A 25,673-nucleotide genomic window follows, 5' to 3' on the forward strand; every position below is an offset into this window, starting at 1 on the left:
TTTCAACCAGCAGGAGAAATAGCTGTTTAACTCTATTACCTAAGAATTTCCAGTTTGGCTATTAGGTTAATAGTGTGCAACAGAATAACAACGTTTGCAATTCAAGCAAAAGCTCATACCAGGCACTAAAATAATTTGAAAGTAGAGAACTAGCATCTCAATTCTGTAACGTAACAAAACACTGGAATCTGGCACGTGTTATAAATTTAAATGATGTTGCAATTCCTTTGTAGGCAAAGTACACTTCATGTAAACTTTTTGGTGACGTTTCAAACTTTCTTTGTGGTATCTCTGAAAAGTTATCTGATCACCTGATGCCACGCTGTCAAACCCTACCCAACACTTAAGCTGAGCAGTTTCTAAATTAAATTGGTATTCTCCAGGCGCTTTCCCAGAAACACAAGCTCAGGTTGGCTCACACTCACAGAGCTCCAAGAGGGAAATGTTGGTACTGTACTTTAATAGGCTCGAGGAAGCACGTGCTTGCAGAGACTAGTCGACCCCGGCAATCATAACTGCACAGCTTTGTTTCATTTGAAAACATAAATCTGTACACACATACTTAGTTAGACAGATATCCATGTCAATAGAAAAAAGTTCAGCTAATAATAAAAGAAAGGATGAACATTGGCACTGTGGATGTTGACAGCATTATGCAAACTTTTCAATATTCCCTTGCATGCTCAACTTTAACTTTTGTTTATAAAGTCCACTTAGACATAATTTACAACTTCTGTTAACTTGAGCTGGGTTCTGTAAAATCTGTCTTAAAAAATCAGCACAGAGTGCTGTGAGATGTTACAAATATATCTAGATATCAACCATTGAGCTGGGCAAATTATATCCATTTTGGAAACTCTGGGTTTGTATTTATATACATAATATATTTGAACTCGGATGTTTTAAAATGATGAAGCAAGCCTTGCTTCCCCCCCCCCCGCCCCCTTGCCTTTTCTAACTTTTGCTGTAGTATCTGTGAAAGGAATCCAAGAAAAATAAAACAAGAGATCCTGGAGATTGTCATTATTTAACAAATTTTTGGAGTTCACACTTTGTCAGGTGATTTGGGAGAAAAAAACACAAAAGTCAAGCTAAACTTCTTGCAAATTACCTGAAGTTTGTAATTTCATTCTAGTATAAAGACTTCCATACTTAAAAAATGTTCCAAAACTGTATGTGTATAGTTAGTGGCAGAAATTTGACCTTCTCATTCTCCTTTAGGAGTAGTGAGAAATGTTAGTCAATCAAAATTAAGAGAAAAGGGTAAATCCTATTCATTATTTATTCTCCCAACTGAAATTGCTTTTAGATCAAAGGCAGAGATTAAAGCTCTTCTTAGTATCCACATTTTAGAATAGCAGAGGAGCAAAACATTTATATCTTCTTTTTTTTGCTTTCATTCAGAGGAGAGTTTGTCTTTTTCTCCCCAAAGTAGTTGTGAAGAGTGAGGTGCTCTGAGTGGTGCCCCTTTAACAACATTTATGATAGGCGTTGGTCAGAGTAAAATATTTCTAAATTAATTTGGAAACTGAAGGGTTAAGTGAAAGGTAAATTAATGGAGAATAAAATAACTCGATAATATTTTAATGAATTAGTTTTTGAATGTGATAATATGGATTTAAATTAAGTATTAATAGAAAAGGGGGACAAATTCCATATCAAAATACAGTTGGATAGACACACAGAGACTTTCTTATGGGGAACATCACATTCTTAGTCAACTCTGGCTAATAAGAGTTGGAGAAAAGACCTGCTCCTCCAGTCTTCTCCCCAATCATGCACCAATAGCTCATCACTCTTGAAGCAGTGTGCTCCAGCCTCTAGCATTCCGCCTTCCACTCCCAGAACCAGTCTCATTGTATCCCCTCAGATATAATCAGGATATGCTGGCCGAAGTCCCTTCCTCTGAGGTCTGGATTCCAGCTGTGGCCCCCCTCAAAGCTTCTAGGTTCTAGATACCCCGACCTCTTCCCTCGGTTCTGCCAGTTTTGGGGTCACTGTTTCTTGCAATTACAATTACTTGCTGTCTAATGCATGTGAAGCAAATACCAAAATTCTTTGTAATTATAATCAGTATAGTTTCCATTTCCTTATGGGCCAGGTCTGATACATCCTCTTTGCTCAGATTAGCTTTCTTAAGTTTCTCAAACTACTTATGGTTCTATTCCTGATTTTCCAGTTCAGTTTTCTCTGCTAGACATTTTTTTTCTGTACCTGTTCTCCCTCTGTCCTTCCCTCATTCCTTACATCTCAGTTCTTGCCCAGATAACGTCCCTTTGAAACTCCCCATGGTCCCATGTTTCTAAGACCAATCACATCACTTTCTTGCCCAGTAACCATCGTCCCTCTTGCTTCCATACAGTAAGAAGGCAGGGAACATATTTTATTTTTACCCAGTGCCAGACACATTTTAGGCAATCAATAAAATATTGATTATTGATTAAATCAGCTTCTTAAAATAAATTGGGTAAAGATTTTCAGCTAAGTGTATAATTTTAGATTTTTATTCTGTTCTCACTTTAGTGATTTCAGGCATATGGGGAAAAAAGTGTGGGATTCTTTTTTTTTCCTTTTCTTTTTGGTCTTTGTATATAGCTCTCTCATAATCTCCACCAGGGCTTCTTCCAAATCCTGGTGCCAAGTCACTCTAAAAAAAATGTTCTCTCAGTGAAAACTGTGTGCTTGCTAAGCAAATACTGTGTTAAGGAAAATCCTTTAGCTTCTCCTATGTAGACATTCGGAGCTGCTACAGCTTTGCTTTTGGAATTTAACTTTCCATCTGGCTGCTGTTTGTTTATTTGCTATTTCAGGGATTCTGGTTCCTATATTTTTTCTAGAGACATGCTAGTATGAAGAAGAAATACTTTTAACTCAGTTGCAGCACTTCTTTGTGGTCACTGGCCACCTCTGAAGATGACTTTCTGCTGTTACAGAAGAGTCTAAGTAAAAATATTTACAAAGTTGATGCTATTTCTACATTAATGAGAATAGCCAAGAAAATATTCTTCGTGGCTCAAGAAAAATAGTGACTTTATGACTATGACCAGTGCTGCTTTCATAATGAAAGGAGTTTTAGAGATAAAATAGGCAGGTTTAGGGAGTTTTAGGAATAAAGAGGGTCCGTGGGGGAGGAAGGCATAGGTGAGGGCTTGGAGCTGCCGAAAGGCATACATTCACAGAGAGAAAGAAAAAGGGTACTACAGGATAAGGGGAGAGGAAGACATCCATTCACAGAAGATAGGGAAAAGCCACAGGGTATGGAGAGAAAGAGGAAACAAACTTTCACAAAGGATAGAGAAATGCCGAAGAACAGAAGAAAGAGGAAAACAGATTTTCACAGGAAATTTTCTACCACTGAAGGGGGAGAGAAAGCGGAGGGGAGAGGGGGCCAATGTGGGATTTATAAAGAACTGCAGCCTTTATAAATCTTAGGAAAAGGGAGCTTCGTGGGTTACCCCATTGGGACCTCCTCCCTACATGGGAGTCTGTACTTGCTTCCAATAAATTTCCACCCTTTTCATATACCATCCTTTGTCTGTGACTTCATTCTTCGAATCCATCTGGACAAGAACCCGGGAAAGAAATCACCCTTACATCCTGCTCAGGAAAAGCAACCTGACTCAACATGAAGCTGCAAAATAAAATAATTTTGTTTATGCAGCACCCTTTTATTTGTCCCCCACACCACTAGCTGGTGGCTGTGGTACACCCAAGGACATTGCTCTCTCAGGTAGTAGCTGCCCAGGTAATAGTAACTCGCCCAAATCCCAAATAAGTTACCTGTTCTTGGCTTCATCTTCTCTCAGGAAAACTAAATGAAAAATGAATGCATTCTAATGAATTAGTGGGTGCTGAGGGCTAAGCAAATCTATTTTACGTAAAATGTGAATTTGAACTAGAATTTTCTAATGTCAGCATTCTGAAACTGTGCCTTTTGAATGCAGTGTGACTCTGTCAGTAGCAAGTAGCAGACCTTTAACATCTCATTTCCTTGATTAGAGGACTGTGTGTAACGGACGGCAGAGGACTTGCAGTACATCTGATGACCTTGTACATGATGATGATCAGATACAGCTTCAAAGTCTCAGATGTAATTTGCATTGCCTCAACCCAAAGGAGAAGTCCGATAATTTTTTAAATTGTTTTTTGTTGTTGTTTTTAGATGTCTGGGGCCTGAGGTAGCCTTTGGAGCTGATGCAGATCTCTGCTTACTTTGTTTCGAATAAAGCTACCCAGAAAAAGAATCTTGAGAGAATTATGAGTATTGATTTTCTAATGGGCCCCTGCCTTAGACTCCACCAGTCTGGTTAGGCAGAAAGGAATATGTTTTCATAATACTTGCTGATCTGCTACTATTTGCCAGGTAATTCACATATATTCTCAAGTAACCCTAATAGCATTGTCAACTAAACCTTTTTATTCTCTGAAGCTGAGGATTACACTGGCAAAATAATTTCCCAAAGGTAACATAGTTAAGAGGCTTGACTGGAATTTAGATCCAAAGGCTTTTACTCCAACTCTTTGACCCTCTTGCTCTTTCTCCATTACATCACATTGTCTCTTTGTTTTTCAGCTGTACAGTTTGATTCACAACTAAATACATAACTCATTTGTCATCATCTTTTAACTTAGCTTTCTTACAGTGTTCAAGATCACTTTTTAAAATTTTGGCCAAACTCTGATCTATGAATTCAAGTATCTTGCTTACATTCTTGAAGATGGGGAGTTGGTAATTTTATAGGCCTGGATGTTTTATACTATAATCTAGAGGCCTGGTGCATGAAATTCGTGCATGGGAGGGGGGTTGTCCCTCAACCTGGCCTGCACCTTCTCTAATCTGGGACATCCCTCTCTCAATCTGGGACCACTGGCTCCTAACTGCTCGCCTGCCTGCCTGCCTGATTGCCCCTAACCACTTCTGCCTGCCAGCCTGATAGCCCCCTAACCGCTCCCCTGCCAGCCTGATCGCCCACAACTGCCCTCCCCTGCCGTGACCTGCCTCCTCTGCCGGGACCTGCTTCCTCCGTGCAAGGTGGCAGAGACGCTGGGACCGGCCTCTGCTGTGCACATGGCCATCTTGTGGCAGCCATCTTGTGGTGGTCATTTTGTGATGATGTCACATGAGGGTGTGAGACCACCTAGGCTTTTATTATATAGGATAAATTTTGTTCTGAATAAGCAGACTATTTGCCTGCTACCTTTATTTTGACCATTGTAACCTGTTACAGAAACAAAGAAACAGAAAATCTTTAAACCTTTATAAAATGTAAACCTCATAAACTCTCTATTGTTCTTCTTTGGTGGGTATTCGATGTTTATAAGGTTTATTCATTGGCTTTAAAAGCATTTACCAAATTTAGAACTTATTTGTTAAGCAGTATATTCTTAGATGAAGTTAAAAGAAGTTCTCTTCTGGGAATTCAGTAATCTTTTCCTTAGGCAAGAGTTTATGTTCATGAAGCTATGACAAAATGCCAAGGATTCAAGCCCCTGGTGGACTGTGAACAGGAGGTAGTCGTGTACTGGAGCCAGTTCACACTGGCTTACGAGAGCAGGTTGCTAAATATTGAGGAATTTTGTGAGCTGGTTAAGCATAGCCATTATAAAAAATTGGATTATATAAACTTACAATTAAATAAAATATTAACAACAAAGGTAATAAATACTCAGCATTCATTGCTTCCTGATTAAGTTACTGCATTATAATATCATCTATGCTGAAGACAATTTGTGTCTACTGTATTAGTATAGTATTGCACTGCTTACAATACTGTGAAAATACCATGTGAGTGTGCCTTTGTGTATTTCTTCCCAACTCCACCCACTTCAGGGATAGATGTTAGTAGCTTGAATTCCATCATTGGAAGCACAACCACAGAAATTGGCAAATGCTAAGAATTGAGGCTTCATTTATTTATTTATTTATTTACTGATGTCAGGACTTTAAAAAATGATGGAGACGATGTTAATCCTGCAGATCAAATTTAAAAGTGTGTTATAATCTGTAGCTATTACATCATGACTAGTGCAAAATTGAATGACCTATCCTTCTAGTATTTGCAAACTGTTATGAGATTCAGTAAAGGAAATGCTCATGTCATTGATAATGAGTGAAGTCCCAACATATTTCTTCAGTGTTTTTCCTCTCATTTCATTTGTTAAAAAAATAAAAATATTAACCAAAGTTCATGTTGGAACTACATTTATTCATCAGTTGTAACCAGAGATTGATTATGGATTTAAGAATTTGGCAAAAAGTCAACAAAAGCCTTCTGTGAGAATAAATTGACTATATAAAATTGAAAAAAAGAGTTTTAGATATTATTACTAGTCCTAATCTCTATGCCACACATTCTTTATATCAGTAAAATTTATAATAAACAATAAATACATGCACATTTTTTCTTCTAGGGAGCCTGTTGTTAAATATGTACCAGCATACCACTCACATATAAGCCCTATTTAGATTCCAACTTATTCTCTGTGAATGGTAATATTATCATCTGCTTTTATAAGGCTAAAGACTATCCTTTGACCCTTCCAATTAAAGTTACAACAGAACAGAGAGAAAGCAAAGCACATTTTAAAAAATTATTATTTTAGATATTTACTATAAAGGGGAATTGTAAAATGACATCTGAGTCATTATTTTTTAAATATTTCTAACTTGTTTATGTAATCAGAGCCTCTGCTATTTTAAACACTGTAAGTTTCTAGTGATAGGTGGTTTAAAGGGCCCAAACTGTTCAAGATTTCAACTTCCACAGGTTCCTATGATGATTTGCCCAAGGATTAGTAAGGTATTTTCTGCCCAGCTGGCATGGGTCAGTGGTTGAGCACCTACCTATGAACCAGGAAGTTGCTGGTTGGATTTCTGGTCAGGGCACATGCCTGGGGTTGCAGGCTCAATCTGCAGTAGGGGACATGATTCAATGATTCTCTCTCATCATTGATGTTTCTATCTCTCCCTCCCTCTCCCTTCATCCCTGAAATCAAATAAAAAATATTTTTTTAAAAAGTATTTTCTGTAGAAACTGTTAGACCACATTTTTCCTTATTTCTAAGATAGGCTGTGTGTGTGTGTGTGTGTGTGTGTGTGTGTGTGTGTGCAAGAACCCACAAGTGTCTTGAGAATCCTCACAAGTCTAATTTCATTTTCATTTCTGGTTACTTGTGAAGTATCTTATTGTATTTGGTACATATGGGAAGAAATTTAAAATGACAGTCTATATTTGTTTAAAGCAAAAGAAGCTTGGTGCTCATCATGTGGTCAGTAAGGCAAATCCACTTCTATTTATTTGGTTTTATGAATCTAAATGCTTATGATTGTCCTAAGATCTGAGTAGTTAGCAAGTCTTTGTTTTCCTGACAGAATTGTTCTCTCAAGTTTAAAGTTTAAATTATCCAACTATTGTAAAGAGATAATCCTATCTAATAAAAAAGCAATATGCAAATTAACCATCACTCTGCTACACCCACAACCACACCCGCCCAGCCAATCAGGAGTGAGTATGCAAATTAACCCAACCAAGATGGCTGCCGCCACAGAGAGAGCAGGAGGCTTGGGTTGCCCCCGGCGATGGAGGAAGCCAAGCTCCTGCAGCCCTGGCCTGCCTTGGCTTCCGCTACAAAGTTTCAATTATAGAAGATAAATAAATCTCAACAAAAATGGCTGTGGCCACGGAGCTGGAGAGAGCAGGAGGCTTGGCTCCACTCAAGGCTACAAAGTTTCAATTATAGAAGATAAATAAATCCCCCCAAAAATGGCTGTGGCCAGGGAGCAAGCAGGAGGCTTGGCTCCACTCAAGGCTACAAAGTTTCAATTATTGAAGATAAATAAATCCCAGATACCAGGGCCTCTTCTTGGGTCGCCAGGGGGCGTGGCTGGCCTGCAAACCACCACAGGCCCCTCACCCAAGCCACCCCACACCCCAAGGGAACCCCTACCCTGATCCGGGACACTCTTCAGGGCAAACCAGCTGGCCCCAAACCCACCTGTGCAGCAGGCCTCTATCCTATCTAATAAAAGAGTAATATGCAAATTGACCATCACTCCAACACACAAGATGGCTGCCCCCATGTGGTCAAAGATGGCTGCCACAAGATGGCCAGCAGGGGAGGGCATTTGGGAGGGACCAGGCCTGCAAGGGAGGGCAGTTGTGGGAGATCAGGCCAGCAGGGGAGGGCAGTTGGGAGGGACCAGGCCTGCAAGGGAGGGCAGTTGGGGGCGATCAAGCCTGCAGGGGAGGGCACTTAGGGGCAAACAGGCAGGCAGGGGAGCAGTTAGGCATCAATCAGCCTGGTAGGGGAGTGGTTAGGGGGTGATCAGGCTGGCAGGCAGAAGCGGTTAGGGGCAATCAGGAAGGCAGGCAGTTGGGAGCCAGCAGTCCTGGATTGTGAGAGGGAGCAGTTGGGAGCCAGCAGTCCTGGATTGTGAGAGGAATGTCCGACTGCCCGTTTAGGATCCTGCCCGGCAGGATCGGGCCTAAACGGGCAGTCGAACATCCCTCGAGGGGTCCCAGATTAGAGAGGGTGAATGCTGGGCTGAGGGACACACACACACCTGTGCACAAATTTTGTGCACCGGGCCTCTAGTCTAAAGTAATAATCAAAAGAATGAAAAGCACTGTAATTGTAAAATTGAACCATTTTGACTAGTAAGATGTTTAGTATGAGAGATCCATCAGCAAAATACATTTAAAGAAAAATTAAGTTATGCACTATTGTAATATTCAGGAGATATTTCAATGTAGTTCTAGAAAAGTTTCCTGCTATGAGAATGTTTCTGTGAATAAAGTCTCTGTTTTTAAAAATTCTCTTTCACCTTAACTTCTAAAAGCAGTATTAATTTTTGCTAGAAAATAGATTTCACTTTATTTTGAATCATCATTCAGTGTATATTTTTTTCCTGCATTCTTTGGAGGAAGTCTCTTATCTGAAACCTGGCCAGTTTTAAACTGAGGTTTGAAACTAAAATGTATTTCTTCCAAGGAGCATTTGCATCTCTCATTTCATTGATTTGGTTTAAAAAAGTGACAAATTTCTCTCTTTTCCATTGATCTAAGTTACATATTTGTTAATTTTTCAATTATTCTACCCTTAAACTGCTGAGATCTGTGACATATGAACTGAACTCATCCTTTTATTTTCTAAGCAAAATATGAAACTTACCTGTTTGCTTTCTCTTATAACTATGGTGGTAGGTCCAAGATAAGCCAGAATGCTTATCTTGTAGGGAAATGTTTATGAGTCTTTCTACTGAATTTATGTGGGATAGGTTTTGAATGTTATATGATTATCTGTATTTCTCAATTTAGACCTCATTTTTCATGGACTCAAAGAATTCCAGGATTATAAGACGTCTTACAGACCAACAAACCTAAACATGTCTTTCTTTAATAAGGAACTGGGATCTAAAGATCATTAGTGATTTGCCAACATCATCATACAAATAACTTGGGGCAGGGCAGAGAATAGAATACAGATTTTCAAGCTTCTATTCCTCTGCTATTTCTCTGCTCTATATGGCCTTTTTTGAGGCTTAAATCATCTTATTTGTGGTTACTCCTTACAAATTAAATGCAAATAAGGAAATTTCAGTATTTTTAATATTTATTTGATTGTCTTTGCTATTGGATTATTAGAATCTGTTCCGTAATCAAAAATTGCAGGGTACATTAGATTATAATTTGTGGCACTGATTACTGACTTTCTGAGCCCAAATTAACCTCTGGTGGGAAGAACAGAAATGATTGTAATTTCTCCTGGGTTGAATTCTATTTGTACATTACAAATTCCTAAAGTAAAGAGGAATTTTGTTTCAATTTAGTTTCTCTCTGTCTCCCTTCCTCCCTTTCTTTTTATTCCAGTTGAGGTTCTGCTTTCAAAACATTCAGTCCTTGAATGATAAGCCCATTGGAGTTGATGGCCTCATAAAGACTCTGAGAACATTAGGAAAATACCTTGGAGATAATCTGGTCTCTATCTTTCACTTACTAAGATCCTGAGAGATGAACTGGTGTATCAAGACCACATATAATGGTAGAGCCAGGGCTAGAACCTGGGATTCCTACCTCATAATCCACTTCTCATTCCACTTCTTCATGCTATTAAAAGGTAGTTAACATGTACTTCTTTTGTCCTAGGTAAGAAGTAGAAATAAAGAAAACAAATGATGACTGGTGCATACTCTAGGCATTCTTGTTTGAATTCATTTAGAAACATGGATGCAGAAATCTGAGTTCATTTATACACATGGATGCAAATATGGAAAAGTTTTGACTTTCATTTCATTCACTGAGCCATTTATATAGCATTTTTAAATTTCTTTATTGATTAAGGTATTACATATGTGTCCTCATCCCTCTATTAACCCCCAACACCCCCCCCCCCCAATCATGTCCTCACCCCCTTGGTGTTCATGTCCATTGTTTAGGCTTATATTCATGCATACAAGTCCTTTGGTTGATCTCCTTTCTCCCACCCTCCCCTAGCTTCCCTCTGAGGTCTGACAGTCTGATCGATGCTTCTCTGCCTCTGGATCTGTCCCTGTTCGTCAGTTTATGTTGTTCATTATATTCCACAAATGAGTGAGATCATGTGGTATTTGTCTTTCTCTGACTGTATATAGCATTTTTTGATTATCACAGTAAAAGCTTAATGAGGTCCTCCCATAATTGTAACTGGTACTATGGAAAATTTTTAGCCTAGAATAGGTGTTATTAAGTTGGGTTATGATTTAATAATAAGGAAAGTTTAATCATTAATTTTTATCTCATCTTGCTCCAAAAATTTTGAAGCAACTAAACGGCAGTAGACCCTTGAAGAGTGCCCACCCATCACCTCACAGTCGAAAACTTAGACTCTATGGTCAGCACTTCTCATCAGCAGATTCAACCAATCACAGATGAAAACAGGATTGTCCATCTGCAGTTGGGAATCTGCAGCTGTGAAACTGTGGTTAGGAAAATGCCCTTCTGGAAAGCGGAAATACTGTTCTCCATCCGGGGTTGTTTTGAGTCCTTGGGGATACCAAAGGCAGGTGGTATTGAAAAAAAATCCACCTATAAGTGGGCTCCACAGTGCAAACCCATGTTGTTGAACGGTGAACTGCCTGTGTAAGTACCAAAGGAAGATGATTAGGTGTGTTTTTCTCATGGGCACTGTGGCAGAGACAGTTGTATGTGCTCCCTTGTTTCCTTTAACTCCTGGGCGCACAGCTGAAGCGCATCTCCCAGCCTTCCCTGCCGGGAGATGGGGCCAGGGTTCTGACCGCTGGTCAACAGACTGCAGGTGGAAGCAATATACACTTTCAGGCCTGGTACCTAAAACCAATCTTGTGCTCCCCGCACTGCCTCTGCTTGTTTTCCAGATAGATGAAGAGGATGCAGAGGAGTGAACATACAGGTGGTAAAACCACTGAGATTGAAAACAAGAAATCTTCGAACGTCAGCATAGAGAAAAATCATCCCCACACACCCTCTAACTGCAAATGACTGCGACAAAGGTAAGGAACAAACTTCTGTTGTTTTATGATATTAGGTTGTTAGTCTGTATAACCTGATTAATGCAACCTATTTAGCCACAGAGGAATCACTTGCTTTGGGTGTTTTTGGATTGAGAAATAATTGCTTAAACCTCAGATAATTTTCATTAGAAATTTTGTACTTGGTAAAACTTATCTTCTGTGAAAACTCATCTTGTCTGAAATGCTCTGTGAATGAATAAATTAACAAATGAATGAATTTATGGTATGGAAAAGTCAACCTGAAGTTGACATTCATGTTTGGAATGGGAAGAGGATGGAGATCATGGAAGAGACACTGGTAAGCAAATGTTTTACTTTATGCTTTTAAAATTTGAAAATGCCAATTTTTCAAAGTGACCGTACCATTTTGCATTCATACCAGAGGAGTGTATCATTTGTTCAATATTCTTCTTGCCAGCATTTTTATCATCACCATTTTTAATTTTAGTCATTCTGGTTGGTGTTTAGTAGTATCTCATTGTGATTTTCATTTTCATCGCGCTGATAAATAATGATGTTGGACATCTTTTCATGTGTTTATTAGTCATTCACATAATCTCTGGTGAGTTGTTGGTTTAAATCTTATTTGTCTTTTTATTTTACTATGAGTTTTTAAAATATATTCTGGATACAAGTTCTTTCTCAGATATGTGCTATGCAAATATTTTCTCCTATAATCTGTGGCGTGTATTTTCATTTCCTTATAATGTCTTCAAAGAGCAAATGTTTTCTGTATTGATTATACCCATTCTATCAATTTATTCTTTTACGTTTGTTTGTTTGTTTTGCATTTTTTTTGGTGCCCTCCAAGAAATCTTTACCTAATCTTAAGTAGTAAAGATTTTTCTCTCATACTTTCTTTTGGAAGTGTCATAGATTTATATTTTATGTTTAGGTCAATGATCCACTTTGCATTTATTTTTATAAGTGGTAGGTAGCAAAGGTTGTTCCAGCATCATTTGTTGAGAAGACTGTTCACTCCTCAGAGAATTACCTTACGTTTATTATATTTATATCCTCATTAAAACCACACCGTAGCTTTGTGATAGTTCTTGGAGTCAGGTAATGCAAGTCATTCAGTTTTGTTGTCCTTTTAAAAATTGCTTTGTCCATTTCATTTTCTTTGCATGTCCATATATATTTTTGAGTCAACTTAATTGATTTATATACAAAAGCATGTTGGAATTTTAATTGATGTCATGATGAATCTATTGATTAATTTATAGATGATTGATTTCTTCACATATTGAATTTTCTAATTTGTAAATAAAGTATATTTCTCTATTTATTTAACTTATTTAGTTTATCTCAACAATGTTTTGAAATTATCAGTGTACAGATTTTGCACTTACTTAGTTAAATTTATCCCTAAATATTTTATGGTCTTGATGCTGAATGTGATTTTATAATTGAAATGTTCAGTTGTTAGATGCTAATATATAGAAATGCAGAAGATTTTTGTATGTTATCCTTATATATTGTGACTTTGCTAGCATTACTTGTTGCTAGTCATGTTTTTTGTAGATTCCTTAGGATTTCCTACCTTGACAATCATGCCTGGAAGTAAGGATGCAATTATTTCCATTTGTATCTTATTTATTTATCTTACCTTATTGCACTGGCTATCTTCCTCAGTACAATATTTATTATACATTTTTTCTTTATTTTTCTTTTTTAAAATATATTTTATTGATTTTTTACAGAGAGGAAGGGAGAGGGATAGAGAGTTAGAAACATCAATGAAAGAGAAATATCGATCAGCTGCCTCCTGCACACTCCCTACTGTGTATGTGCCTGCAACCAAGGTACATGCCCTTGACCGAAATCGAACCTGGGACCCTTGAGTCCCCAGGCCGACGCTCTAGCCACTGAGCCAAACCGGTTTGGGCTAGACATTTTTTTCTTGATCCCAGTATTAACCGGGGAAGAATTTGCTCTTTTAATATTAAATATAGTATTCGATGCAGAATTTTTGTTGATGCTCTTTAACAAATTGGGGAAGTTTCCTTTTATTTACAATCTCCTGGGAATTTCTATTATGCATCTACTTTGAATTTTGTCAAATGACTTTTTTCCATTTACTAAGATAATAAAAATGTTTCATAGACTGTTAATACAACTTACATTTATTGATTTTTTAAATGTTGAAACAAACCTCATATTTCTGATATGAACCCTACTTGTCATATTTTTTTATGTATTTCTTGAACTGATTTGCTAAAATGTTATATAGAATTTTGCATCTATATTAGTGAGAGATGTTGTTCTTTAATTTTCTTTTTTGTACGGTTTTTGTCTGGTGTAAATATCAATATAATGGTGGAATCTTTAATTTTTGTGAGAGCTTATGTATAGTTATGATTTATTCCTTAAATATTAAGTAGAATTCACTAGTGAAGCAATCTCCTCCTCCTCCTCCTTCTTCTCATAGCACATTTTTAGTGAGCTTTGGTAATTTATGTCTTTCATGAAAACCATATGTCATTTTATTTACTTATTTACTTGTTTGTCTTCTTTATTAGATTTTTATAGACTCTTTGAGGGGTGGGACCCTGCTTTTTATTTTTAAGACTTCAGATCTTAGTATAGTGTCAGGCACATAATAAATATTCAATAAATATTTCTGAAATAAATGAAGAGGTGGATGAATTTTGGGGGGGACCATAAGGAGTTTCATAGGAGAAAACCAGAGGTACATCAAGTGGGATTAAGATGAAAGAGAAATAAGCTCACAAAGAACACAAGCATAGTGAAGAGGAGACAAGGGCAGGGCACAATCAGAAAATGGTAGAGCATGCATCTTAGAGTATTGAAGCAGAAGTTAAGCTGGATTAAGATAAACCAGAAATAAGCCCAGGGGTTTACTGAATTGAGGAGTTTGGATATTGATTCTGTGTACTTTGGGAAGCCACTGGAGGTTTTAGAGAAGGGGAGTACTAAGAATTGTTGTTCTGTGTTTAAAAGGATGTTTCTGGTGGTACAATGTGGAACTGATTAGAGAGGATAGAGACAAGAGGCAATGAAAGCATTTAAGAGGCTGCTGCGGTACTCCTTTAGTGAGTAATAATGGGGACTCAAATTAGCCATGCTCTGGGCATAAGGAAAAAGGATTTTTTTTGAAAGTAAGTTTCTTAAGATTTTTTTCATCTGAATGGGTGGTGAAATGAAGAGATGAAAGATAATCCCACGTTTGGGTGGACGGTAATGCCAATAACGAGGATGCAATTACAAGTGAAAGGGCAGGTTTGCTACAGAGGGGAGCTTAACCACAATCAAATAAAGGGTTCTGGAACTCAGGAAAGTTGATGATTTTGGAGCCCACATGAGTAGTCGTAAAAGTCAAAGCCACTGAAATAAATGAGAAAAGTGAATGGGAAAGAAGCCCTGGAAATGGGGTGAATCCTCCATATTTGTAGGGGAAAAATAAAAAGCAAATGAAGTTCTGGCTTGAGGGAAGGGAGAGATCCAAGAAAGCCCAGAGATGTGATTGTCTTTCAAGAAAGAGTTTTAAGGAAGTGCTGACTGGGAGATTGTGTATTGGGGTGACTGAGTCTAGAGACAGGAGCCAAACATTTTCTGTTGGATCTCTGCTTTAACATTTGTAGGCTGCATGGTTTTGAGCAAGTTATATGAGTAGAGTGAAGGCAATCATATACCTATCTCATAAGGCAAAGAATAAATGAGAAATAATACCCTTAAAGTGCTTCTCACTTTGTGTGGCATATACTAAGCAAATAATATTATCTACTACTATCAACAGTGGTAAAGGATGTTTCAATTTCAAAGGATAAGGGAGAAGTGGATGTAAGTTTTGTTTCTTTGAAAGGCAAGACAAAGATTACAAACCTGTAGAAATTGCTATTAGGCAGGGTGTATGCGTGTGTGCACACACTTGAATAAAAGTAGTTAATTCTAAATAGGTCTGATAATTTATACGAAAAGAGATTCCAAGGAAAATATCAAGAAGGCTACTATTTCTTCTAGAAAGATTGATGAAGAAATGCCTCAAAGAAATGAATCAAAGGCAGATACAAGCTAATCTGGTTTCATTTCTTTGCTGAAAATTACTCAGTGTTATTTTATCATAGTATAGTATGCTTTTTTTATTCATTCAAAACAAATAAATAATTTAGATTTTGATCATGTTTTGAACTTAAGCCACTTGGCTTATGAAACAAGCCATTAAATCAAGAAAGGCCAGATGTCTGAATTTTAATGTTCAAGTAGAATCTGAAGAATGACCACTTAGCATTTCAATTTATCATTTGATAGTCTACTCAAATTCACATTAAAATTCTTTCTATGGAGTTTGGAAGGGAGATTGTGAAATATCAGATACAATCTCAAAAGTTTGAGCATGATTTCAAAAAGTGTATTTTAAATGTCACTGACAGGAAAGCTGTTTTGGTCAGAATATAGTAGCAAGCATAATCAGCAAGCATGATACAGCCCACACAGTTTACACACGTGTAAAGGGTATAGATTCCCTTTGAGAGCGAATGCCCATACAGCATCCTTAACCAGTAGAGAGCTTTAAGCTTTTCCACCTATTTTGTGATCTCTGCAAAGTAAACACAACTGCTTACTTATCTTTCTTTTTGTTGGAATCCACATTTATTTCAGCAGAACTACACGACCAACTTTCCTCCAAGACATCAACAGAACTGAAATTCCTAGTTCATTCTTCTGGATAAAAAAAAAAAAAAAAGGATATAAACAAAAGCTGGCTTTAGCTTTCTTCTTTGCTAACCCACCAAGGCACAATAGCAGCAACTCCCTTTGATTACTGATGCCGGTCTACTGTGGTCATCGAATATTATACAATAAACTGTTTACATAGCAGCCCTTTTTACAGGTTTTAAATCTTCCCAACCTGCCAGTTTCTGAAGCTGAGCCTGCCAGCTGGCAGACAGAGAGGTGCTTGTGTTCTAGTTGATTGAGGTAATTAACAGCCCAAACTGTCAGAAGGTGACAGCAGGCAAAAAGTTCTTGCCCTGAGGTCACAGCTGGACTCCAACAACTTGCTCCTGATTTACCAGTAAAACTAATAATGTAAGTAATATTGGTATTAAATTATGAAATCAAGGGTCAGACTGAAATTCTGGTTTTTTACCACACACTCACTGCCAGCAAATTAGCGATAATGTCCTGCAGTCGCCCTGCCCTCTTAAACCACCGCTGCAAAAGTCAGCACGTGCCTCTTTTGGCAACAATGTGTGGATCTTGGTACACATAAAGAAGCAAAGTGGTGACTTTCGCTTAGATTTCTTTCCATAAATGTACCTTCAGAGAACTGCCAGCAATTTCTTAAAACCGTAGAGAACACAGGACTAGAGACATAACAGCAACTCATTTTTATGGAATGTTCACGGCATACCAGCTGCTGGAATAAGGGCTTTATAAACACGGTTTCTTTTAATCCCTACAATCATAGTAATATGACAGCACTATTACATTCATTATTTTACAGAAAGGGAAATCAAGAACCAGAGACATGAAGTAACTTCTTAGAATCACACAGCTAGGAGGTGGTAGAGCCAGGATTTGAGCCCACATGGTCTGGCTCCACGGCCCAAGTTCTCAATGGCTCCATTGTATTGCCAGGTTATAAATGGCCTTGAAGAATCCGGTCGATCACCAAATGGTTTGCAGCAAAAGAGTGATGTATTCACTCTTCCCTCTGCAAGGAGAGGGATGTGTTAGAGAGGCATCAACAGATGTATGGAGATCATTTAGAAGCTTAATGGAACCTGGGTGGTAAATGAAAGTTCTGGAGTTGATCTAGGTGGTTTTAATAGGGACACACAGAGATGAGATATTAAATAGGTAGGACTTTCTTCCCCACTTGGATATGAAAAACAAAAAAGGGATATTGCCTTGAGAAGCTGACTAGATAATGGTACAGTAATTATTGAATAAGTCAACTGTTGATCATTTATAGAAAAAAGCCAGAACATAATTTTTGGTATTTTGATAAAATGTATGGTCTGTGTGATCATTTGGGCATCAATTGGGAGCCAATGTAGCCTAATTATAACATGATAACATTTGTACATAACTCTATTAGGTAATAGCTTATTTGGGCTTGAGATGTTTTGCCCAACAGTGTTACTTCATAATAGAACATATGGGCAATGACCAAACATAGATGTCCACTAGAATTTCACAGCCTGCTGAGCTGTCTTTCACAGCTCTAATCAAAAGCTTTTTTAGTTTATAATCCCTAATAATACTTTTCCCTGGAGGATATCTTGAAAGTTTGTTGGGGATTATTTTTGCAGAATTAGAATTGCCTACTATTTTGTTAATTTAGTATTTAATAAATGTCAAAATAAATATCAGCTTTTACAATTAGGCTAAAGAGGCAGTTTTCTATTTAAAAAGCTAGGCTCTTTTAGTCATTATTCACTAGCACTTGTCAAATATGGCATTTGTTTAGAACATAACTTTCTTGTGAACATTCATGTCTTTGGGACTCACTCTAGACTTGTAATTTTCTCCTTATTAGGCTTCTTGAGAAAATGTAATAGGTAAAGAAGATAACTGTTCAGCTATTAAATGTGCTTTCGTAAAGAACAGTGATTCTAAATAGTTCTGTAATAAGATTTCTTTACATTGCTTTTATATTTTCTAGGCATTTCAGGTTTTTAAAAATGTCTATCAAACTTCATTACCAAGTTTGAGCATTTTATAAATAACAGAGTTTCTGATAAATGTGAAATAACCAATGTTATCCAACGAGTCAATAAAATTCCACTCTAAATTAAAGAAACATGACCTTTGGGTTAGTCTGTGAAACTTCATTTTATGTAAATGTAATATTTCAGTTAAAAATATTAGCGATGGCCCTGGCTGTTATACTCAGTGGTTAGAGGTTGCCTCACACTCCAAAGGGTCACCGGTTCGATTCCTGGTCAAAGGCATATACCTGGGTTGCAGGTTCAATCCCCGGCCCTGATTGGGGTGCATGCAGGAGGCATCCAATCGATGTGTCTCTCACACATCGATATTTTTCTCTTCCCCTTTCTCCCTCCCATCCACTCTCTCAAAAAATACCCTTAGGTGAGGATTAACAACAACAAAAATATATTAATGATAATTCAAAGTTTTTATTGGTTAGAATTCAATTTGGTTGAACTTAACAAGGCCCAAAAGTTCAGTGCTTTAAAATAGGTTTATTTCTCTTTAACCTAACATCCCAAAGTAAGGATTCTAGGGCTGATATGACAGCTCTGCTCCATAAAGTTCTAAGGAACCTATACACTCTACACCATCATTCCTTCGTGTGGTAGGCTGATAATAGTCCTCCAAAATATCAAGTCCTAATAGCTGGAACCTTAAGTGTTACCTTACTTGGGGAAAAAAAGTATCTGCAGATGTGATTGAGTTAAAGATTTAGAGATGGGCATAGTATGTTGGATTTTTCAAGTGGGTCATAAATACTATCACGTATATCCTAATAGATGGAGGCAGTGGGAGTTCTGATACACGTGTAGAGGAGAAGGTGAGGCAAAAGGATCGGAGAGGGAGTAATGTGGCCACAAGCTTAGGAATTTCAATCTAGATTTTGAATTCAAGGAATGGATTCTCTTCTAGAGTCTCTGGAAGGAGCATGGCTCTAGACCCCTTGATTTGGGCCCCATGATATTGATTTTGGACTTCTGGCCACCAGAACTGTGAGAAAATAAATTTCTGTTGTTTTAAGTTACCAAGTTTGTGGTACTTTGTTACAATTAACATAGGATACCAATCCACCAGGATATGGTATATACTCTTATGGTTCAAGATAGGAAAATATCTCATTCAACTTCTAAGCAAGAATGTGTAGAAAGAGAAAGGTATGCATTCATTCACTCACAGATTCATCCAACAAATACGTACAGAGAGTCTGTTATATGTTTGGCATTGTTCGAGATCTTTGTAATATACCACTGAAAATACACCAAAGACTCCTTTTTTCTGGGAACATGTATTCTAGCTGGTGAAGACAAATAAAGATAAAGCATAAAATAAGTGAATTATATATTATGTTAGAAGATGAAAAATCAATGGAAAAAATGAAAACTTATAGCAGAGTAAGAGGGATTGGAAGGGCCATTCAGAAGCCAAGCAAGTTGCAGTTTTAAGTCAATTGGTAATGGTAAAGCTTGCTTCATTAAAAAGGTGGGATTTGAGCAATTACATGTGAGGGTGAAAGTTAGCCAATAGCACAGATGAGTAGGAGCTCTCTGTAAGGAAGAAATGGCCAGAGCATGCACTTTGAGATGTGACAGAGCCCTATTTGTTTGGGGAACAGCAAAGAGGCCTGTGTGGTGGAGGAGAGTCCAGTGAAAATTGTAGATGAGGTCAGAGAGGCAAGGCGGAGACAGTCAAGTAAGACCTTGCAAGTTATAGTAAGGTCTTTGTTTATTTAAATGTGCAGCAATTGGGAGGTATCAGCTGAGAAGTGACAAGACTTAACTATTAAAAGGATCATTCTAGCTCCACTGTTGAGAATAGATTGCAGGGGGCAGGGTAGACTCAGAGAGACCTATTAGGGAATTATTTTAGTAATCCAGGCAAGATACAATAGTGGTTCAGATTAGAGTCGTAACAGTACAGATGGAGGGTATTGGTTGATTTCTGGATAAATCTTAAAGAGAGTCAACAGAATTTCTGACAGATTGAATATGAGGTCTAAGGGGGGAAAAGGAATGAAAGGTGATGACTCCAAGGATTTGAGGTTGACCAACTAAAAGGTTGACAGTGTTGTCAAATAAAATGAGAATGCTGTAATGAAGTGAGGTTTTGCTGATGGAGAGGTGTTCTTAAGGACAGGCCAGGGTTTCAATATTGTTTGAGCTATTAGACATCTAGTTGTCAAGCAGATACTTGAATTAGGAAAGATGTCTAAGATGGAGATATCCAGTGAAACTTTTGGCTCCACAATAGCAGACTTGCTTATTTCAGACCAATACTCTTACCAGGAATAACTAAAATAGTGAAAAAAATTATTGGGAGGTGTTGGAAAGCTATCAAAGCTATAAAGATTTGAGAGGATTTCTTCAGATATAATGATCCAGATAGAAGCATGTAGATGCATTAAAGAAAATAAAAACTCAATGAAGGGTAAATGTCTGAGCATATCAACTTAAAATAGATTGTATAAATTGTCTTGTGAATTTGAGGTATATATGATATATCATAATAATTACAGAAGGGGAATGGATTATTATTAGGTCCTTGCAATATCTGGAAAGTGATGAAGTTACTAATTTATATTAGATTTTAGTAAGCCAAGAAGGCATGCAGTAATCTCTGGATTAATCACTTAAATTAGTTATGTACCACTGAGAAGAAACAGAGTGAGATATAAGATGATATAAAATATTTGATTAATCATATAAAAAGTAAGATTTAAAATGAAATATAAGAGGTAGGATGGAGAAAAAAGCAAATAGTAAGACATGATTTAAACCTCAATATAGCCCTGGCCAGTTTTGCTCAGTGGTTAGAATGTTGGCCCATGAACAGAAGGATCAAGGGTTTGATTTCCAGTCAGGTCAGGTACCTCAGTTGCAGGCCGATTACAGGTCCTGGTCAGGGTGTGTTCGGGAGGCAACCAATCCACTGCTCGCTCACTCTCCACCCCCCACTCCCGACCTTTTTTCTCCCCCGCCCCTGCCTCCTCCCTTTCCTCCACTCTCAAAACAAACAAACAAACAAACAAACAAACAAACAAAAAAATCAGAAAAAATAGTCTCAGGTAAAGATTAAAAAAACTCCATAATGAAACCAGCAAACAAACAACAAAACCCTCAACATATCAGGAATTATATTAAATATAAATATAATAAATACTAATTAAAAGATAAAGGTTATCAAACGCCTCAAAAATAAAAACCAACTATGTGCTGTTTACAATAGATGTAGCTTTAATATAAGTATTAAAAAGTGTTGAAAGTAGAAAGATGGAAAATCACAGAAAATGCAAACTAATCAAAAGAAATCTGATATATCAAACTAATATGAAAGTTGATTTTAGGCAAGAAACATTACTAGAGATAAAGAAGGACATTTTGTAATAATAAAATGTTTAATCCAGCATGATAATTTAAGAATTTTAAATTTGTATGCACTTAATACATAGCTTGAAAATACATAAAGCAAAAATTGACATGACTAAAAGGACAAACAGAATATTCACAATCATATTTGGAAAATTTAATACACATCTCTCAGCAACTAATGGGATAAGAAGAAAAAAATCAATAAAGATATAAATACAATTAACTTACTTGATCTAGTTAAACATGTAGAATACTGCATATAATAACTGCAGGATATACATTTTTTCAAGTGTATTTATAACATTTACCAAAATTGACCACAAAAATAAATACAGATTAACTAGAAAATCTTCAATACAGTCCCCAATATAATTCTGAAAAAATACATGAGTGAAAAAGTAAACTAATAGAAATTAGAAAAATATTTTAAGCTCAATAATAATAAGGATATAATATATAAATACCTTGTGGGAAGATGAAATAGAAATTTATAGTTCTAAATTTATATAGTAAGGAAAAAGACTAATAAAATTATCTCAAGTACCTATCTTAAGAAACTGAAAAGAATTACAAATTAAACACAAAGAAAGTTGAAAGTAGGAAATAATAAAAATAACAGTAATTCGTGGAATAACTTCTGTTTGAAAAGAATAATAAAATTGATAAATATCTGGAGTGATAAAAGAAAAAAGAGAATTACTAAGGTTGGAATGGAAAAGGGATGATTACTGTAGATTCTACGGACATCATAATCATCGTTAGAGAACATTACAAACATTTCTATTGCAATAAATTTTAAAATTTGAATGAAATGGGATACTTTCTAGAAGAACATACTCACCAAAACTGAAACAAATTTTAAAAATGTAAAAAGTTTAATATGGAAATTGAGTCAATAATTAAAAAATTTCTTTACAAAAATAGATGTCTTTACTGGTGAGTTTTACCAAACACTTAATAAAGACATAACTTATTGACTTATTGGTCAATATTAGCACATTCTTCAAACAAGAAAATATTGAAAAAATATTTTCCAACCTGTTTTATGAAGCCAGCCTAATTTTGATACCAAAATCCTGACAAGACATCACACACACACACACACACACACACAAACCCCAGAAAATCACAAGCCAATCTCTTATGAACATAGGTACAAAACTCCTTAACAAAATATTTTCAATTAGGCAAGCATAATTATGCTTATTTCATTGTTGGGGAAAGTGAAAGTCAGATTAGTTAATAATTACTTGAATTTACATAGCTAGTAAAGCCAGACATAAATTTAGGTCTAACCAGTAATAAGTCTGAATACATTATTTCCACAGCCATTAGGTGCCTTGTAAATATATTTTTTTAAATTCTAAAATGAGCCCTGCCCCCAGCAGTGTGAATTAACCTTTCTTTTTTGCTCCCCTAGTATTTTATATGTCTGTATTAAAACATTTATCACACTATGTTTAATGTTTATTTACTTGTCTATGCTAAGTGTCTTTTCTACACCTTCTCACCCTCCCATATTGTACAAAAAGTTCTTTAGAAACTGATTTATCCAGTTCATTTTTGTATCCTATTTTTGACTCAGAGAACTACTGAAGTAATGTTGTTAAATAAATTAATAAATGCTTAGGTAAAAAAAAAAAAAAAAAAAAAGGAAAAGAAGGCTGTAAAAGGACACAAAATGCACTAACCAGGAAAATATTGAAGATCTGAGTAAATTAAAATTAGGGAATTCCATTCACCTAAAGATACAATTAAGAGAGCACCACAGAAATACCAAGGTGACAAAATCTTTTACCTGTTTCAGTATCTTGGTAGAAATTCATGTTGCTTTAAGATTTGTGCAGCAGTTAAGTTTCAACCCAGCTAAAACATTTAATTAATTGCAAATGACAGATTCCATTACAAGGATGACATTTCTTTTCCCTTCGATTTTGCATGATTTTGTTCCCTTAGTCTAAAAAGAATAATATATTCATTTCTATTGGGACATCATTACCATTTTAATCTAAGTTAATATGCCTTTAACTTTATTAATACTCCCATTGTCACGATCTCCTCTTTCATTGTGCTTTTATTTCAGAAAAAAATATTAGTTCTTAGTGTAAGAAACATGATTTAGTTACTTCCTTTGTGATAGGAATTTAAAACATTTATTAAAATCATTAGCTATTATGTGCTATTGAGTAATTTATGACTATCCGCATTACAAAGTTTAAACTTTGCTGTCTTAAAAAAATTTGTGAGTGGAAGAGTAGTTTCAAAAATTTAGACATCTATTTTAAAAATTTTGATATACTGCAAAAGCTTTATTTGGCTTTAATAAAACTGGTTAATTAGCAATATTTTCCAATTTTTTGTGACTTGGGAAACAGTAAGAAAGCCCATTTATTTATTAAGTTATGCCAAGATCTTTCCCATATGTTATTTTGTTAATTATCCAACCAGTCTGACTGTAGGCACTATAACTTAATTGCCAAGATGAAAAATTCGAGGCCCGGAAGATTGAAGTTTCTTGCCCAAAAGTCATAAGCTATTAAGTGGTGGAGCCTGATTTTAAGTCCATACATGTGTCACCTCGAAGATGACGAATCTGCTTTTGCCAAGGACCTCCATTTGTCAAAGCTCCTAGGACTTCTCATTATTAACCTTTACTTTGCCGTTATCTTCCTTCATCTTCCTCTGTCAGTAGCATTTGGCAGAATTGATCACTCCTTCCTTCTCCTCCCTATGAAAAGTCACTTCCCTTTATTAAATGTTGATTTTTACAGGCCAGATCTACAAAATAAGAGTAGAGATAAGCCCCAGTTATAAGCTATAGGCCTGGCCTTATAAAACTCATGCTGCAGCAACTTGAACAGGACAAGCAGAGGCTATATCCTTAAGATTGGGAAACTCAGGGAGGATTCTGCCTTGCCTTGTCTCCCACCCAATCTCTCCCCAAGTTAAAAAGAGTCAACCATGGGAAGTATCAGAATAACATAGCTCTCCTGCTACCACCAGTAAGTGCATATCACCAGGAGAGCTTGATTAGATGGCACAGAAAAAAAAAATACATTTAACATGAGGAGAAACTGGTACCAAAATATGTATGGGGAGACAGAAGGTGTGATAGGGCAAGTGTAAGGAGAGAAAAACTTCCTCTTTTCTATTCATTGGATTCTGACACCCAGTCTTCTGAGCTGGGGGAGTACTGGCTAGTTCCTATTCTTCCAGTTCCTTACTATGCCTTCTCTTCTTTTGCTCTTATTCTTTCCTGTCATCATAGGACACAAACTGTCTCTTGCAGCTCTCACTTAGCTGCCCTGATAATGATTCTGATAATGAGCCCCTGGAGGGCATTGATACTTTTTCATTTTTACGTTTATTTTCTTTTTCTTTGGCTTGTCCCTCTTAGAACACTTACCCTGGCCCCCTTCATATTATATTACGATTTTCTCATATTCCCTCCAGGTATGCTTAGTCTTACCCCCCTTCTCTTCATTCTGTTTGGACATTTCCTCCCAGATCTTGTCTGCCTCTTGTAAAGATCTGTGATACTGATGCCAAGATGGTCTGACCTGATCTTCTTTCAGCTAGCATTGAGCCACAGTATCTACACAGACCTGTGGCCCTTGTGATTCTTGGCCATTTGGCCTTTCTGAGCTGTTTCTTCTTCTCATCCCAATCACTGTCATCCTCATTACTGGAGGATCTGGCAGAGCATTGCTATCAAACTTCTCTGCCATTTCTTCCTTTTCTACATCTGAGTTGAATGACTTATTGGTCATCATTTGTTGGTTGGTGCATTCTCTTACTGGTATTCTTTCTCAGCTCCAAGTAGGCATCATGCTAATCTTTATCAGAGTTAGAGATCTATTTGTTGTAGTTTGAGTTCATCCTCTCCTTCAATACTGTTTTTGATGTTGGGCTTTTTCGCATTGCCATAATCATTTTCCCATACTCTTCCCTCACAATGCTGCTGAAAGTATACAAAGTTCCATGCAGGTGCAGAAAGGTAGAATAGATCCAAACATTTAAAAACCAAGGGAAGTCACACAGTGCAGCTCCTGGAAGATGCATCTCCAGTGGCCTAGATTATATTTGCCTTGGATAGC

General features: G+C 36.8%; 1 pseudogene across 1 annotated transcript in view; it reads right to left on the reverse strand.

The window, feature by feature from the left end:
* LOC307099027 (mitochondrial intermembrane space import and assembly protein 40-like) overlaps positions 1-25,346 on the reverse strand; it is a 96,240-nt pseudogene extending 70,894 nt beyond the window's left edge. Inside the window, exon 1 of the transcript in view lies at positions 25,182-25,346. The product of the transcript in view is annotated as a mitochondrial intermembrane space import and assembly protein 40-like (transcript). The remainder of the gene's footprint in view (positions 1-25,181) is intronic.
* Positions 25,347-25,673: the final 327 nt, after the last annotated feature.

The sequence above is a fragment of the Cnephaeus nilssonii genome (genome assembly GCF_951640355.1).
Source record: "Cnephaeus nilssonii genome assembly, chromosome: 5".
Lineage (NCBI taxonomy): Eukaryota > Metazoa > Chordata > Mammalia > Chiroptera > Vespertilionidae > Cnephaeus > Cnephaeus nilssonii.